Below are 17934 nucleotides of genomic sequence, written 5' to 3' on the forward strand. Positions count from 1 at the left end.
TTTTCAAAATAGGTGGGGCGCTACGCTCCGCTCCTACCCTGAAAGTCTCGGGGGGATTCGTCAAGCGGGGGCTGAGATAAAAGGGGGGTCCCAAAACGCGTTTTTCCCATGCATTTTTCCGTAGGACCTTTAGACAGGGCTACAGCCCGAACGGCTGAACAGAATTACTAGAAATTTGGCAGAGAGGTAGTCCTCAGGTCAATGAAGTGCCTTTTGTAGGTTTGGTGTAAATCTGTTCAGTAGATTCTGAGAAAATAGCCGTTAAATCAATATATATATCTGAGCCAGCTTACGGTGCGCTTACGGTACGCTTACCGTACGCGTACGGTGGCGTGCGCGAGCGCGATTCTGATTGGCTCTTAGATCTTAGTAAACATTCGAATCGGTCGAAACCAGGAAGCGTCGGCCGCCATTTTCTCTCTCGCACTCTGAGGGGGGAGCTGATAAACAAATGCCAAAAACATATAAAGGGGCTGTTTAGACAGCGCCCATGCACATAACCATGTTAGTTGAGTCTTCAAAGATCCCCCAAGGCAAAAAACGGTAAATTTTAATTTTTCGAAAATTTCGCCGATTACGCTTACCGTACGCTTACCGTACGCGTACGGTTAAAAATTATAAAAAAAAAAATTCCACACTCTCTCCACCCCGTGTGCAAATGGTGACCGAAGGCCACCATTTGTGCATGGCTTATAAGAGCACAGAATTTCCCCAAAAAATTTCAACAGATTACCTATCACAAGGAAGCGCATAATATGTCCTCCATGTGCGCACGGTGCGCGAAGCGCATCGTGCGTACATGGCCCATCTAGCGTAACGTGGGCACGGCACTAACTGCGTAAAGTGGGTGCGCGGTGCACGAAGCGCACCGTGCGCGCACGGAACGAACTGCGTTAAGTGGGCGCGCACGCCACGAATGGCGTAAAGTAACTTAGCATTTAAAAAACCGTACAAATTCACTGAAAAAACCATAGGTTTCACACACGTTATAGTTAGGAATTAGCATTTAAAAAACCTTGCAAATTCACAGAAAAAACCATAGGTTTCACACATGTTATAGTTAGCGGAAATTTTACTGATAAAAAACCAATGAAATTCCCCCGTTATAGTTAGTGCAGGCAACTTTAACTCACGCGACCGCAATCTTCTGCTGATGACATATGTGTCTTTATGAAAAAAAAATATTTGTAATATATGTATAGCTAAAAATGTATGGAAGAAGACATGGGCAAATAAGTGTCTAAATACAGTATTAGCATCAGCAGAGGATTGCGGTGATCAGGGAAGTGCTTCAGGCTCAGCAGAGGGCAGGCTTGACTATAAAGGCCAGTAAGTGCCAGACAGGGCAGATGTTGGTGGTCTTCTAGAATGTTTTTGAATCCCTAAAGCCCCTTACGTATCCAAATAATTATTCATACCGAAGCACGCCTCAGAGCATGACATAGGGGCAATACTCCCACAGCTAAACAAAGAGTGCCTGGATCAACTTCCCTAGGAACAGAGGTGGAGTGCAATAGAAAGGAAGGCCTTAGAAGTGCTCTTGGCATTGAAGAAGAGGAAACCATATCTGTTTGGTGCTGACTTTCAGGTTCAGACAATCCACAGCCCTCACAGAAAGCTAGTGCAGATAAGGATGAGAATCCCAAACCGTTGAGCTGGTCCATCGCCTTACAGGGAATGGACTTTACAGTGGAAAACTGCCCTGGAACAGGCCACAAAAATGGTTTTTGCTGACTTCATTTGTTGCTAGCTTTAGTACTCCGTGTACTTTACTACAACCAGTGCTAAAGGTCTTTTGCGCGCTCCTTAAAACCTGGTAAAATTAGCTTATATCCAATTGGCACATTTAATTTATCTGTAAATCCATTTTAGAGTGGCATTACCTGTGCCCAGGGCCTGTATATTAAATGCTACCAGTGGGACTGCACCGCTGATTGTGCCACACACTTAGCTCTTCAAACATGTCTCATGCCTGCCATTACAGACTGTATGTGAAGTTTTAAGCTGCCATTTAAACCTGGAAAAATAAACTTTCTGCCAGACACAAATCTTCCTTTTTAATACTTAAAAGTCACCCCTAGGGTCGGCCTTGGAAAGCCCAAATCGCAGGGTGCAGTATATTTAAGTATTTGGAAATGTACTTTTTAGTTTTACATGCCCTGATAGTGAAAAACTCTGAAATGTGTTTTCCTCTATTGCAAGGATTACCGCTCCCAAAGAATAACATTGGGGCTCTCAAATTACATTTACTAAGCTGGAACTTTCAAATGGGAACATGTAATTCATTCATGGTTGGCATCTTTGGAATTTTAAACAAAAATCTTAACTTTTGGTCGTCTGATTTTAAATTTCAATTTAGAAAATGCCACTTTTAGAAAGGTGGCATTCTCTGCCTTAGCCAGTCTCTGGGTAACATGTCTGGGTGAAGTTCATAATTGGGATTTGTGTATTACCACTAGACTGCCACTAGTGGAAAGTGCCCCTTTTTCCATGGTCACCCCACGTGTTGTGTGATATTTGATATAATTTTGATTTGAAGTGCACTGGGTTCCTGACAACCAGGTCCCCAGTGCCAGATCTCTTTCCCAAAACTGTACAATGATTTCCCCCAATTGGCAATACTTTTAGCCCTCTCTGTAACTCTGTAGTACATGGTTCCCCTGGTACCTAGGGCCTGAGGTACTAAAGAGGGTTCCTAAGAGCTGCAGCACAAACTGTGCTCCTTTAAGAGACCCCTCAACAAAATCATACAAGACTGTTATTGCAAGCTGCGTGTTTTGGTACAGACAAAAGTGAAAACATAACATGACACACATCCCGGTGTGCCAAGTGAGGAGGGAGCCCCAGTCCCCCAGGAACTGAGGATGAGGGTGGAGCTACAGGATTTGCCCAGGTTGCTGAGGAGAAAATGGAGGGTGAACTCGAAAGCTAAGTCAAAACTAAATATTATTTTTGTGATGCATTTTGTAACATTGTTCAGTTTTAAAAATATTTTCTCACACCAAATAAAAGTATTAACAATTTGTTGTTGTTAAATATACTTATTGTAAAAATATCCTCACCTTTATTTCATAAAAAACAAATATCCCACTTCTAAAGAAAAATATTTCTTACATAATATTGAAGTATGTAACTTAAAGAGGTCTGAGGGGCAAATGGGGCATATTATTTCCATATGGATAAAGAAAAATATTTAGCAATTATTTTAATACAACTAAATATACACATTTCAATAATGTCATAACTAAAAACACTAATCTAAAAAAATATAAACAGAAACATTTCTAGATCCTAATTGACACTTACAAATGATTTTACATGCAACAATGTTTTCTACATCAATATTTTTTACAATGATACTAAAAACAACACTAATGGAATGCATGCTCCCATTGTCACATCCTAATGGTCTGTTCGGGTGTCAGTTGGTCCTATGGTTGAGATGATGTTGGATAGAGGCAACTCCGCCTGACATCGTAGTGAGCCCCAAAGTACATGTCCTACCGGTATAACCCACCCATCTGAGTCTTGCTGGATATTCTATGCTAATGGTTCCAGTGCCAGGACAATTGAGAGCTGTGATATGGGGCAGCCCTGTCGAGTCCCATGTGCAACCCGGTATGTTTTCAAAATATGTGGACCCATCCTAGCCCTGGCAATCAGGCCTGTATACAAAAGGGTTATCCATCATATATATGACTGCGGGATGCCATAGCAGGCTATTCGCAATCATAGAATCCAACCCCAAGGTGCAGAAAGTTTGGTGTAAGTCCAGAGAGATGCAACCTGCAAACGGGAAACGATCACAAGATGCAGGTATGATATTGAACAGCTGGCGAATATTCTGCAAAGTATTGAGAGAGGGTACAATGCCACATTGATCATTATGAAATAACTACAGGAACAATCTATGGGCAAGGATTTTACTCAACATTTTATATTCGTTGTTCAGGAGGTAGAGGGGTTGGTACAAAGTGAGTTTCACAGGTGGTTTGCCAGTGTTCAGCAGTGAAGTTACTACTGCCTCTCTAGTAGAAGAAGGAACCATACCTTCCTCCATGTAAGAGTTATACAGTTTTTCCAAATGAGGCACTAATTTAGATGCATACATGGAGTAGAATTCAATCAGGAGCCCGTCTGGTCCTTGTGTTTCGTTTCTGTCAATTTCTTTAATATCCCCAACTATCTCTCCCAAAGTTATGGGTGCACTTAAGGATTCCCTCTCATCCTTCGGCTCTCTAGGTAGTGTAGCCCACTTTAAAAATGCAGCTGCCATTGCGGGACCATATAGAGAAGGGCATACAAGTCACCAAATGCCCCAATGATAGTCTGCTGGGTGTCCAGCAATCCATGGGTGCAGCCACTAATGCATAATACGTTGTAGGGTTAAGGCCAGAACATATCAGACAAGCTAATAATGGCCAGAAATAATCAGCTCTGCATGTATTTTCTGGATGTAAGCTTTATAAACTATCAGACGTAGACTCTCCAACAGTTCAGTATGGGTAATCCGAATTTCCAGCCAGCGCACCCTCAGTCTCGGTGTCAGTGAGAGCTTTAGTTTCCAGGGCAGCCAACCTGCTCTCAAGTTATGCTATTTCCTTTACAACCTCCTGTCTAACTCACACTATCCCACCAATGGAGGACTCATGAACCACAACCTTGAAGGCCTCCCATTCCACTAAAGGGGAAGAGGCTGTTCTATTGTTTTCCGTAAAATAGGTGTTTATGATGTTGGCTAACATCTCCTGAAAAACGGGATCCTCTAGTAGAGCGGGTTGCTGACACCAGGTAGGTATCGGGGTCAGCACTCGCCCCCAGGAGAGTGTTATTTCTACTGAATTGTCATCTATGTCTTGGCCAGTAATGTGGTCATCCCCAAGTGATATACCTAATATCCCTGAAAAAGTGTGTCAGGTTACAATGGAAAATAATTAACATTTAACCTTGAATACTTGGTCCAGCTCTTAACGTCTTCTAGACCCTACATTGAAATCAACAGCAACATATCATCTGTAAAAGAAAAACATTTTCCTTCACAAAGGGGATATAAACAGCAATACAAATGTGCAAATACCAGAGAAGGAGGTGGATCCATACCCACCATAAGAGCACACAGAGAGCAGGTCCAATCAAAGTGTAAGCCATGCACAAGCCAGTCAATACATAGGTAAGGTACAGTATTGTGGCATACATTTTATACCTGTTCACAGGCCAGAAGGTGGCTAATCAGGGAGCCAGCAATGAAATCAGTGCCTGACAGGGATATAAATAAACTTACTATGCTCCCTGCACACACCCATTATCCCAACACATTTTGAGTCATCTGCGGGGTGATTGATAGAAACACCACCATGCTTCCTGCAGAGTCCGATTTAGAGACACTACCTTGTGAAGAACTGAAGCTGATGTGGGTGTTGTTAAGTCTATAGGAAGTTGCTGAGGTGATCACTCCTCGCTGTCTCTCCTGGGTCTGTTGTGGGGAAGGAGCTGATCTTGGATCTCCCTGAGTGGGAGAACAGCACTTCCTTCACTGAGTATGCTGAGGTTGATGCTGCACCGTTTAGGATGCGCTCCAGCCTTGGGAGTCCGGTAAGGGAAGTTTGATCCAGTCCCAAGTTCCATCTGGGCTGTCAAGAAACATGCCTCATGGATCACTTTTAGCCTGTCGGGAAATAGCAAGGCATATTGAATACCCACAGATCCAAGCTGTTTTTTAACGTCTTGGAACAAAGAGTGCCTCCGCTGGACAGCCAACATCTAGCCCGGGTGTAGGGAGAACCTGGCTTTTCAGTAAGGATGGGTGCTTTTTCACGTGCAGCACGCAACAGCCTGTCCCGGTCTTTGAAGTTGAGGATACTCGCCACTAGGGGCCAAGGAGGTACCCCAAGAATGTGGGGACTCGATGTGCTGTCTCCACCATACCCAGCTCAGAGAATCTGGTTGGCGCCACCACAGTTTGGAACCAGTCCTCGACGAATTGAGTTGTGTTAGGGACTTCCACACCCTCCAGTGTATCAAATATACAGACATTAATCCTACACTCCCTATCTTCCGCATCATCCACACAGTCCTTGAGCTGGTCCAATTCTTGGTGCAGGAGGGTGAGCTGTGCAGAATGGTCTGCCTGAAAAGGGGCAAGGGTCGAGAGAGTTGCCTTGTTCATTTTGACTCTGTTGGACAATTTATGAGGATGATGATGTCCATCATAATCACCCCCTAGACAGTACTCAAATGCCACCATAGATTCCTGTATCTCTTGAAGGATGAGGTCAAGTATGTCAGCAAGAGCGAGCATTATGGTGGGGGTTTAATATCCTTAGGAGTCTGCATGATTGAGCTTTCAGAGGTTGTAGATCTGGTGTGCAAGTACGGGGTGTGTGTATCTGGCTTGTGTCTGGTGCGCCCAATGGCCATCAACAATGATGTCTAGAGAAGCAGGTGATCACTGCCCGAACGAGGGGCTGTTCTCATCTGTCGCACCTCCCAAAGGGTCAATCAGCCTCAGTAAAGCAAGCGGCAGGGGCTTGCACCTCTCACCACCACTGGGTTCACCACACCAGATTTTGAGTAGGCATGCCACCTACTGGGACGATCGTCACGCAGACACCCCACCAAGGGTGCAGTGTGTTACAGGTCCACGCACTTCAGGGTTCAGCTGCCAGGTACAGTACCCTGCCACAGGCTAGGGGAGGAAAGACGCAGGCCCCAAGCTCCAGGAAAACAGAGCAGAACAGGCAGAGTCAAGTCAGGGAGCACAATGTCAATAGGAACACAGGACTCAGCAGCCATTGGGATTCCAGAGTCAATCTAGCATCCGGGCCCAAATACTGGCCCACAGAAGTCCTCCTTCTGTCGTAGCAAAATGTGGGGCCAGAGATAGTAACAATAGGTGCCCCACTGTGGCAGCAACAGCAGTGCATGCACCTGAACCACTAGCCACTGACCACTCATTCCTCTGGCACAAATTCTGTGGCGGCATCAACGTAAAGCAATCTACCACATGCTAAGGTGTGGCTGCTGTCTTTGATGAATGGGAGGGAGGGGTGCTCCTCAAGTAAAAAACAAGCCAGAGTTCAGTGCCTACCGATCATTCCCCACAGTGTGAACAGGTGTAGCTGGCTGCCATTCTCCCCTGCCTCTGCTCAGGGCAGACCCAAGCTCATTGATCCAACCATGCTCTCACCCCCCCCCCCCACCATAGTGCAGCTCACAGGCTTGGGTCACTGCCGTCGGCCTCCTCCGCGACAGCATTACTGCTCCCGGAAAGTGCTCCAATACTGCCACCTGCTCCCCCTATGCAGAGACCTGAGGCCTTAAGCAAAAAGCAGCCATCTCTGGAACCTGGGTCAATGGCTCTGTCCCAAACCCATACCAGCCACCACAGAGCTCCAAAATGGATCCACGGGTGCAACACTCCACCAGGGAGAGGAAAGTGGTGAGTGAGGGCTTCTCCAATGCTGTCTGCTGTGGGAGCCACCAACAGGATTCCAGGTCTGGGAGCTTCCTGATTAAGTGCCCGCCATCTTATACAGTTAGCCACTCCCCTTCCTCTATGCACCTCCTTATGATCATAGTCTGTTTTTAACTGTGAATTACTGTACTGCCTAAATCCTGGTAGCCATCCTTGCGCACTGCACTGTCAGAGGTAAGAGGCCTACACAACAAGACTCCCAGTGGCCTGTCTTTAATTAAGGGTGAGACAGGGAGGGAGCAGCTGCATCCTAGCTTAATGGCCTAAGCGAGAACTTTAGCCAGCCTCAGCTCTTTAGCCAAAAATATTTCCATTATGAAGATGTGTACCCTCATACTAATAAGGGTAGTTGGGAAACAAGCCTCAGAAATCAAATTTATATTCATTCAAAATGTAGGACTGTTTGTAGGCATAACACATAATATGGGCCACTTGATCTGCATCTTACGTACCAGCAATTTTGTACAGTTTTGAAATGATCTCAGAATGTCATCTTGTTCATTACCTTCACCTAGTACTATAAGTTCTTATCAGTGTACAGTCACCAAACATTGCTGAGTCCAGAGAACTGTGAAGGACTGTAACATAACACAGTCCATATGTCAGTCTGCTACAAATATCTTGCTCTTCCATCATGTCGGCCCAACAGTGCATTCTCAATTCATTGGGGTCACAAGCCACCTTGCAGTGCTCACAAGCTAAAGCACAGAGGTCGCAAATGCAAACGCTGGTGACTTACTATGGCCTTCTAAACCATATTAAATACAAAACGAAGAAATACCACACCTAAAAAATATTCATAGACTTTCAGCAAGCTATAATTGAAAATATTGAAGTTGATGCAAGAAGAAAGGTAGTATCCTATCATGATCACAGTGTTACCCAGCCCTGCAACAGACAAATGCTGGAATTGCTGGCAGTATAAGTAGATGTGTGATGATGCTTGAGTGGACCAGACATTAACCCAGCATGGCCGATGGCATGCCTTGCCGCCAATTCCCCAGCTTAGTATCTCTCAGCTTACGCACATCCAGGGGACTTGAGACAAACACTGGCACAGCAAGAGGCCAGCCACTCACTGCATGGGACCAGCTCACCAATTAGAGCACTCCATTCACTCTAGAGCTCCTAAAATCCCTGCCCCTACCATTTCTTCAAACGCAGGAGTAAGGAAATCAGTGGCAATCTCACCTCCATTCTCAACACATTCATCACCGTCCCCACCCTCCCCGACAGATGGAAACACGCATAGGTCAGAACCCTTCTCAAGAAACCCTCCACAGACCCCAGTAATTAAAGAACTACCCACCCCATCTGTCGCCTTGAGAAGGCTTTCAACTGTCAACTCACTGAACAACTGGAGAAAACAACCTGCTGGACTCCCAATCTGTTTTCCATGCCAACAACAGTACTGAGACCACCATGATCACTGCCATAGAGGAAATCAGAACACTCCGTGACTTGGGTAAAACAGGAGCACTGATCCTCCTTCACCTCTCAGCAGCCTTCCACATCATATCCATCCACACACTCATCAGGATTCAGGGAGACTCCTTTTAAATGGACCACACCCTTTCTCACAGGATGAACCCAGAGAATCCTCCTACCATACTTCACATCGGAACTCAAGAGCACCATCTATAGCATACCTTAAGGTTCATCCTTCAGCCCCACCCTGTTCACCACTTGCATGATATCGCTGGCCAACATTGTCAGAACCCATGGCCTCAACATCATATCCTACACAGACAACACCCGGTGTATCCTCTCGCTCTCAGAAGACCTCTTCACCACCAGGGCCAACTTCCACAACTGTATGACAAGTGTCGCAGGCTGGACGAAGAACATCTGCCTGAAGCTCAACCCAGACAAGAAGGAAGTGCTGATTTTTAGGAACAACACCTCCCCATGGAACAACATCTAATGGCCTCCCGAATGTTGACCCACACCGACAGAACATGACTGTAACCTAGGCATCATCCTGGACAGCAACTCACCCTCAAATACCACATCAACACAGTCTCCTGCACTTGCTTCCACAATCTACGCTTGTTCCGAAAGATCTTCAGATGGCTCCCCATCAGCACCAGAATACAATCTCTCAAGTCCTAGTCACCAGCCAGCTGGATTATGGCAACACACTGTAGACAGGAATCACCACCCAACTCCTGAAGAGACTACAGATGACTAAGAACTTTGCTGCCAGACTCATCCTTGACCTTCCTAAACAGACCCACATAACTTCTCCCCTCAGGAACCTTCAATGGCTCTTCAGCCAGAAAAGATGCCAATTCAAGATGCTGATATATGCCTACAAAGCCCTCCATGACTAAGGATCGGCATACATCAACCACTACCTGAACTTCCACAAACCCTCCAGACATCTGCTCTCCACCTCTCTCGCACACATTCCACGCATCCGCTGAAGCTATAATGGAGGACGATCTTTCTCCTACCTTGGGGTCAAGTTCTGATATGGCTTTGCCCTTCATCTCTGAACATCATCCTCTCTCCCAGAATTCAGAAAGGGTCTCAAGACCTGACTCTTCGACTGATCCTACAAGAACCCAGTAACTGGATCCCCTCTTGAGCGTTAGCCATACTCTATAAATCCAAGATGATTGATTGAAGAACCTGAAGATGCAAAAGTCACAGGACTGCAGCTTTTACACTGCATTACCTTTACATGCCATGTATTGAGACAATTCTAACACTTTTTAAAAGGGCTTCAGTACTTTTAATGGAATGGCACAGCCACTTTCTATCAGAGGGCAGATACTATGGGGCAGATTTACTAAGATTTTGCATCAGGGTTCCAACACTTTTGTGGTGCAGCCCCGAGGCAAAATATTTTTGGGTATTTAATAGGGTACGGAAAGCGCTGCCTTGCATTGCTTTGCATTGGGAAGATGTTCCATCGGTGGACCATGGGGGTTCCCAAGCATTCACCAATGGATTTGAGCACAATCACAGATTTACTAAAGCTAGTAAACCTGAGAATGTGACAAAATGCTACGCCTTCCCCAGTAAGGCACAACAAGGAGGTATATCTTTATTTCTCTTTGTTACTTCCTCTTTTTTATGTGTTGCATTCTGCAGCACACATAGAAAGTGGAATATTCCTCTAAGAATTGTGTTCGTGCAGGAAGGTGTCCCTTCATTTTTGTGTGGGGAAGTGTCCCTTCCTCTACAAAAAAATGCTCTCTGTAAATTATATAGCAGTGCTTCATGGTGCAAGAGTGCCTGCATTGGCGTTAGGCAGCTCACTGTGCATCAGGTTTGTTACGCTGAGTGATTTTAAAGAGAGAGTGGCCAAGCAAACGATCAGGAATACCAACTAAGTTGTTACATGTGCTTGTAAAGCTCACTATCACCCCCAAGGGTGTCCTGTCACTGGTCAGGTATGTGTGTCTAGCCCTGCCTAGGCTAGGTTGGTTAACTGAAAAGTTGTGGCACTGACATATAAAGGTCCCAAAAACAAATAAAAAATTACAACCAATAACAATTTGGCAATTTTTATTGGGAATGTACTTACATTTTTGTTGTAAAAGTGATCACAATTTGATCACCAGCTTCCACTGTATGCATTGACATTTTGTGAACTGACTTCTTGTGAACCAACCTATGTACTAAGAGGTTGGTTCACAAATACAGCATTGTAGTGGGTCACAATTTGACCTCTGGCATCAATATGGGGTCAGCAGGCCACCACCATTTTATTTTAAATGCAGGCCATTTTTCAAGGTGAGTCTATCTTTTTGTGAATGGCTTACCACCTACTTTGAATTAGTAGTAAAATACTTATGTTTTGAGACTGGATTCAGACGTAAAGCATCATTACATGCCATAAGGAATCAGTATTTGGAAGCGATGCCCTTAACATGCCCCTTCCAAACAGTGACTCCTAATGATTTCCTAAACCCTTTTAATGATTTTGAATACCTTTTCATAATTGTTAATTGAGTTTTCTAAATTTAGAAAAGGGTTGTAGCATTTGCAAAGCCTCTGATTTTCTGAGTCAGAGGGTTTGAAAATGCTAATACCCTTTGTACATGAGGCCTTATTTTGTGAATTGATGGATTTCTCTGCATTTTTATCTTTTTCACCAAACTTTTTGTTTTTCTTTCCTTTGGAAGCAAGATAATTCACTCTAATAGCAGAATGTCTCCAGCTGGCAGTTTTGCCTATGGACAAACATTTTTGTAGAGTCACATTTTGTAAAGCTACACTTTCCAATAGCTTGCTTGACCACTTAATAACACCAAACGTTATTTTAATCTGATTCTTGGAATTGCATCTCTGCCCATTCCACAAACATCAAAGAAGAAAATTAGAGATTCCATGCACACATACTACAGATCGAAATACACTAGTACTGTTTATTCATCAAGGTAACTTTTTTCTGGTTTCAAATATCCTAAAATCCTTGAATGCTTTGCTAATGAGAGAGGAGAGTTTTTTTCATATGCAGAACTGAGGAATGGGACATATGCAGACTGTCCGACATGCTGTTGTCGGTCCTACAGGGTGAATTAGGATGCAACCGCCACTGTGACGGTCGCATTGTCATGATGGCTGCTAGCTGCAGCACCCATCTGAAATGTAAAAAAGGGATGTTTTACATACCCCTGCTGTACGTGACAGGCACCATGCAGCGCCTGTCACATGGTACAGGGATATGTAGGGTCCCAAATGACCCTGTCCGCCAGTCTTTTCATGGCGAAAAGGCTGGCGGGGAGAGACAGCGTTATTCCTATGGGGGTGCCTGGAAGGCCCCGCCACCATTCTGGGGATGCGGAGTGGTCCGACAGGCAATCGGAATGATTGCTATTGTCGGACCCGTGGCAGTTGGGCTTTCCGCCCACCAGCACGCCGCCCGCCTTCAAAATCTGGCGGATGGGAAAGTTGCTTACAATGGCGGTCTCCCTGCCATCCGAATCAGCTCCATAGTCTGAGGTGCTCAAAGGCTTTCATTAAACCCACATATTACAGATCTTGATGCGCAGAATGAAGATATGCAGGTCGAGATTTCCTAAGCTCTTGAGTTTCTTTGCGTCGTGCAAGGCGACACAAAGAAAATGCAAAGGTTTCAGTATGATTTACAAAGCCTTGCAAAGGGCAAATTATGCTGCCTTGCATGAGTTTATAAAGAAATGTTATACAACGCAGCGACTTGCTCTGCGTTGCTTTATATTTCAAGCTGGTAGACATGGGTGGACCATGGGCATTCCAGTGCATCGAGCCAGGATTTGAACAATTCCAGATTTACAAAGGTTTGCAACACTGGGATTGTGTCAAATCGGAATGTCTCCCAGAGGATGGTGTACGGAGGAAAAAAATATTTTATTCTCTTCATTTGTTCCTCTTTCTATGCATGATGCATAGTGTATCATGCTTAGAAAGAGGAAAATGTCTCTTTGGATTGTTCTTTGTGCAGAAAGGTCCATTCCTGTACAAAAACATTCCTGCCCATAAGGCAGCCACTCTTACGCATACTTGCATTGGTGACAGGCAGCAGTCAGTTTGCTAGTACTAGAAGAGAGCAAAAGTATGCCACATCTTAGTAGATATGGCACATTTCTATTTTCTCTGTTTCATACAGCACAGAAACGTTGCTTGCGGCTCTGCGTCTTGTAACACATTAGCAAATATGCCACCTTAGTTTTTTGGAGGCCCAGATGGCAGCAACTAATCCGTAAAACCTAATGGGTGTTGACATAAATAGGAATGCCACATCGAAAGGAAAGTTAATATTTCCAGGTGATTGACAGTGTGGTGAACACCCAAAAAGTCAGAAGTTTGTATATTTCATAAATATTGACAATGACTTCCCCCAAGTTCATTTAGTGGCAGATTTATGTTAACTGGCGCATCCCTGCATATCAGCAGGGATGCGCCAATTATTATGCGCCACAGCTGCGCCACCATGGATGCGCCGCATTTATAATGCGGCGCACTGTGGGGCAAAAACGGCACAGATGCGTGACGCATCTGTGCCGTGAAAGTGGCGCATTGCTGGAGTTGCGTCGCAAGCGCGACGCAGCTCCAGCAATGTTCTGGGGGGCCCTATCTGTACAATGCTGCGTCAATCCTTACGCCTGCTTCAAGCAGGCGTAGGGTTTTGACGCAGCATGGGCCTAAAAGTGACTGAGTGAAATCTTGTAGATTTCACTCAGCCACTTTTAGGAGGCGTTCCTGCGCCGGAACGCCCCCACCTGCCCTGGAACGCCTACATGTGGCGCAGGGCTTTACAACGTGACGCATCTCCCAGATGCGTCACGTTGTAAATACCCCGCACCATGACGCAGGATTTGCGCTGCTGCTGCGTCACAAAAGTGACGCAACGGCGGCGCAAAAGTGGCGCAAGTGCAACATAAATCTGCCCCTTAATTTTTAAACACACATCTACCTTAAGTAAATGTAAGTAAAAATGACTTACTTTTGCCGTGCAACTTTGATTTTCTGATCTGCATGTAATCCCAGTTGCATGTTTACAACTGAAACACTTATCTCATGAACCATAGTTGTCTTAGCTTCTACTGTCTCTTGTTAATAACGTCAGAAATATGACTAACTTTTGTAGTTCGCAGATTTACGCATTTACGCATTTATGCGCCTGAACTTATTGACAGATTTATGGGTATATGTGCCTGAACGTGTTCATATTTTGTTATTTAGGCTCAATTTTCACTTCATGCATTGCACTCAATATAGCACTACAATTGTATTACCATATTAAATCACTGATCCCTGAATCCTGTTTACATGAAGAAAAATGTCTGTCATTTCGAATTTAATTTAAATGAGCACAGCCCCATGCTGCAAATATTTTGAGTTGATTGCTTATTACTTAAAGCACAGTATTGATGGTGCAAACTTGCCTTCTGTCAGAATAATTTAGTGGGACCACCCGATAAAAGGGCGTAGTCGGGCCCTGCCAAGTTCCAGTGTGTTTTTAGTCCTGCTTCAAGCAGTAAACTGCTAAAACATGTTTGTGGCTAAGAAGAGCTGCGAAACTTTCCTGTCACATTATTCCATAGGGTCTTTTTCTGTCCGAACAAAGATTGACCCACCAACCAGCATGTAAGCCCCCTCTGTTAGTTACGGTTATTCCGTAATATGCCCCACAGCAACGTGAATCTCTCATATGCAGAATTGTGGGGCCAATTGAACTTGCACAACACTTTTAATAGTATATGTCACTACATCGATCTTCACTGCCATTGTCCCACCACAAATGACATGGTCACACCATTCGATCTGTACCAGCGTTCACTGTTGTGTCATGAAACTGTGCGCTAGGATCCTTGTGGTTCTGGATGGACTCAAGATAGGAATTACATAATTTGCTGGGAGGTGTTACGGTGTGATTATTAATGGTATGACATAATGAGTGTGCAGTGTGTGATCGTATGCTAAGGAATAAAGATGTCTATTGAGGAGCTCTGTGTCTGTCATATTCATTTGCATGCTCCCAAACTGGGGAGGATACTACATTTGGTGATGAGTTGGGAATACCTACCATGAAGAAATTAGAATACTGTCCCTGAGAGTACAATGGTACGGCAAGCTGCGCATACATGCCACATGCACCCAAAGTCAATGCAGCAGGCTGAAATTGGTGTATGTGGAGTCAAAGCTCCACTCCAGCCAGGACATGGCCGTTGAAGAGCTTGAAGTCCCTACTGAGAAGCGCATTTGAAAAGCTGGTAAGAATCCATCGGTAAGGCTGAAAGAAGAAATACGGCATCACAGCGTAACACAGTGCCATCATCTATACAAATCAAAGGCTAAAGGCAGTGACTACCTGGTACAAAAGTGCAAATGAACTTACCAGCACGAATAAGGGAATTGTTACACAACCTCGAATCAGGTGTGACGGCCCTGGCCCAGGGGAGAGGCCGATCCGTGCACAGTGGCCAGTGGCATCCAGTGCAACTAAAGCCATTGGAATATTAACATTTTTCAATGGCTGCAGAAGGGTGTATGAAGTATGATGCAACTGTGTTCTTATAAACCACCACCACTGTTAAACAAGGTCAAGAAGCAGAATATTGGCACCAGTGGACTGCATGGATCGAGATGTTCAATGACTTCATAGATGCCTTAGAAAATGAGGTTGATCGGAAAATAATTAAGTATTTAAAGAACCTTGTTGGTGACGGAGTGAAAGAAGTGCTGAAGGTAATCTTGCAGACTGATGCAATATCGTACCGTCAGATCAAGGAATCATTGGAAGCCAAGTTCACTCCAATGCTGAATGTCAACTATAAAATGTAAATTTTCAATCAAGCGAGACAGCAAGATGGTGAAATGATGGATGATTCAGTGAATTCAATGATGAAGAAGCCAAGCGCCTTAAAGTAATCAATGGTTGTATTTCATACTCTTTCAGAAGACACATGTTGAGAGAGACACTTAGTTTAGAGAAAGCGTTAATGACCGCAAGGGCAGAAGAATGTGCACAACAACATGCTGCTGATATGGAAGCTGGTGAATCAGTGTTGATTAGGAAAAGCATGTACATGCATAAGGTAGATGCACACAAGTCAACGTCGACAGAGAAGAAAAAGTTCTGTTTTTGATCTGGGTTTTCATTTCCCTATGAAGGTAAATGTCCAGCTATGGGACAGACACAAAAAGGTTGTGAGTCTACAAAGTAAAAGAGAAACCAAATGTGTCACAGTATGAAGAGAAAATGGGTGCCAGAAGGTTCCAGTAGCATTCTCGCCATGCCCACAAGGCCAAAAAGCAACATCGGTTATGACAAGTAGAAACCAGACAAGCACATTGTCATCAAGTTCATCCTACAAAGGCTATTCAATGTCATTATCCAGCACCATTGAAGAAGATAAATGTGCGAAGATATCGACAGACAATCGATAGGCACATATAGGTTTGGCTGCTTGCAAGGAAAAACTAAAGACAAAGGCAAACCACCAAATGACACAGCTGAATTCATTTGAACACTGCCCAAGATTACAATAAAAGTCAACGGTTGCCACATACCTTTTATCATAGACAGTGATGTGCCGATTAACATCCCATCATCTTGAAGGTATGCTCGTGAGATGCATCTAAACCGTTGCAGATTCAAGGGTCATTCACAGCGATGGGTTTGGTGGCTCAGTAGACTAATGAGACCTGTTTTCAACCTTGGGGTAACAGGATCAAAGGCTGAGTGGACCTGGTGGGTCCACTCAGCCTTTCATCCTTCTAGGGTCAATAAAATGAGTATTGTTTAGGAACAATAATCATCTGTTATTCAGCACCAAGATACCCTTCTGGGTGAATGCATGCTTTACAAATACACAGTGCTGGACCTGGCTCTTTTTGCAGGGTTATCCCTAAAACCTTTAGCCTTTCGCCTGTATTTTTTCTGACCTTTTTTGTTGATTTTATGACTCTGGGCACCTTACCACTGCTGTTCAGTGCTAAAGTGCATGTGCTCTCTTGTAAACTTGGTAAAATTGGTCTACAACTATTTGGCATATTTAATTTACCTGTAAGTCCCTTGTACAGTGGTATCTCATATACCCAGGGTCTGTAAATTAAATGCTACCAGTGAGCCTGCAGCACTGCTTGTGCCACCCACAGAAGTAGCCTTTCAAACCTGTCTCAGGCCTCTGCCACTGCAGGGCCTGCCTCCGCAGTTTAATGCAGCAGTGACTTGCCATTTAAAGTGTTTATCGTGTCTGAAACTCCCCTTTTATTACAGATAGGTCATCCCTAAGGAAGTCCCTAGATAGCCCCATGGGAAGTGTGCTGTGTAAGGAAAAGGTAGGACATGTACCTTAGCTGTGCGGCATGTCCTGGTAGTGACAAACAGACTATTTGGTTTCTCACTGCTGTGAGGCTGCTCCTCTCATAAGTTTTCATTGGGAATATCTTGATATGTGTTTCAGTGGTAATTTCTCATATGAAAGGGGTAGCGTGGCCATGTTTGGTATATTTGGAATAGAAGTAATAAATCCTGCTTATTGGTGGAAGCGGATTTGTTATTGCTATTTTAGAAATAGCACTTTTAAAAGTGGGTGTTTCTGTGTACTTATGGCTCCATGTGCCCTGTCTGAATGTGCATTCAACGTCTGGTTTAGACTGACAGGAGAAGGAATGTGAATTCACTCTAGACAGTCACAAGGGGGATTGAGGTGTGTGCTGCCTTTCCTTATTGACTAGGCGCTAGGCTGAATAGGCCTGGTCTGTATTTGGAGTAGTGGAAGAAGTTGCACCTGCACCTGAAAGGGTAGTGTCTGACTTTCACAAGGCTGTCTCCAGCCCCCGGTAATGTGTCCGGAGCTAGGGCTTGGGATTGAGTGGGGGTGTTGTGCACTTCTAAAAAGTGTTTTAAGTGGCCCCAAAACTAAGATTTTTCCAGTAGAAGTTCAGAGGCTGTGACCCCATGATGAGGGACACTGCTTGGGGCTTGTAACCAGATGCTCCTGGCTTTGCATGTTACC

Source organism: Triturus cristatus, chromosome 8, assembly GCF_964204655.1.
Source record: "Triturus cristatus chromosome 8, aTriCri1.1, whole genome shotgun sequence".
Classification (NCBI taxonomy): Eukaryota; Metazoa; Chordata; class Amphibia; order Caudata; family Salamandridae; genus Triturus; species Triturus cristatus.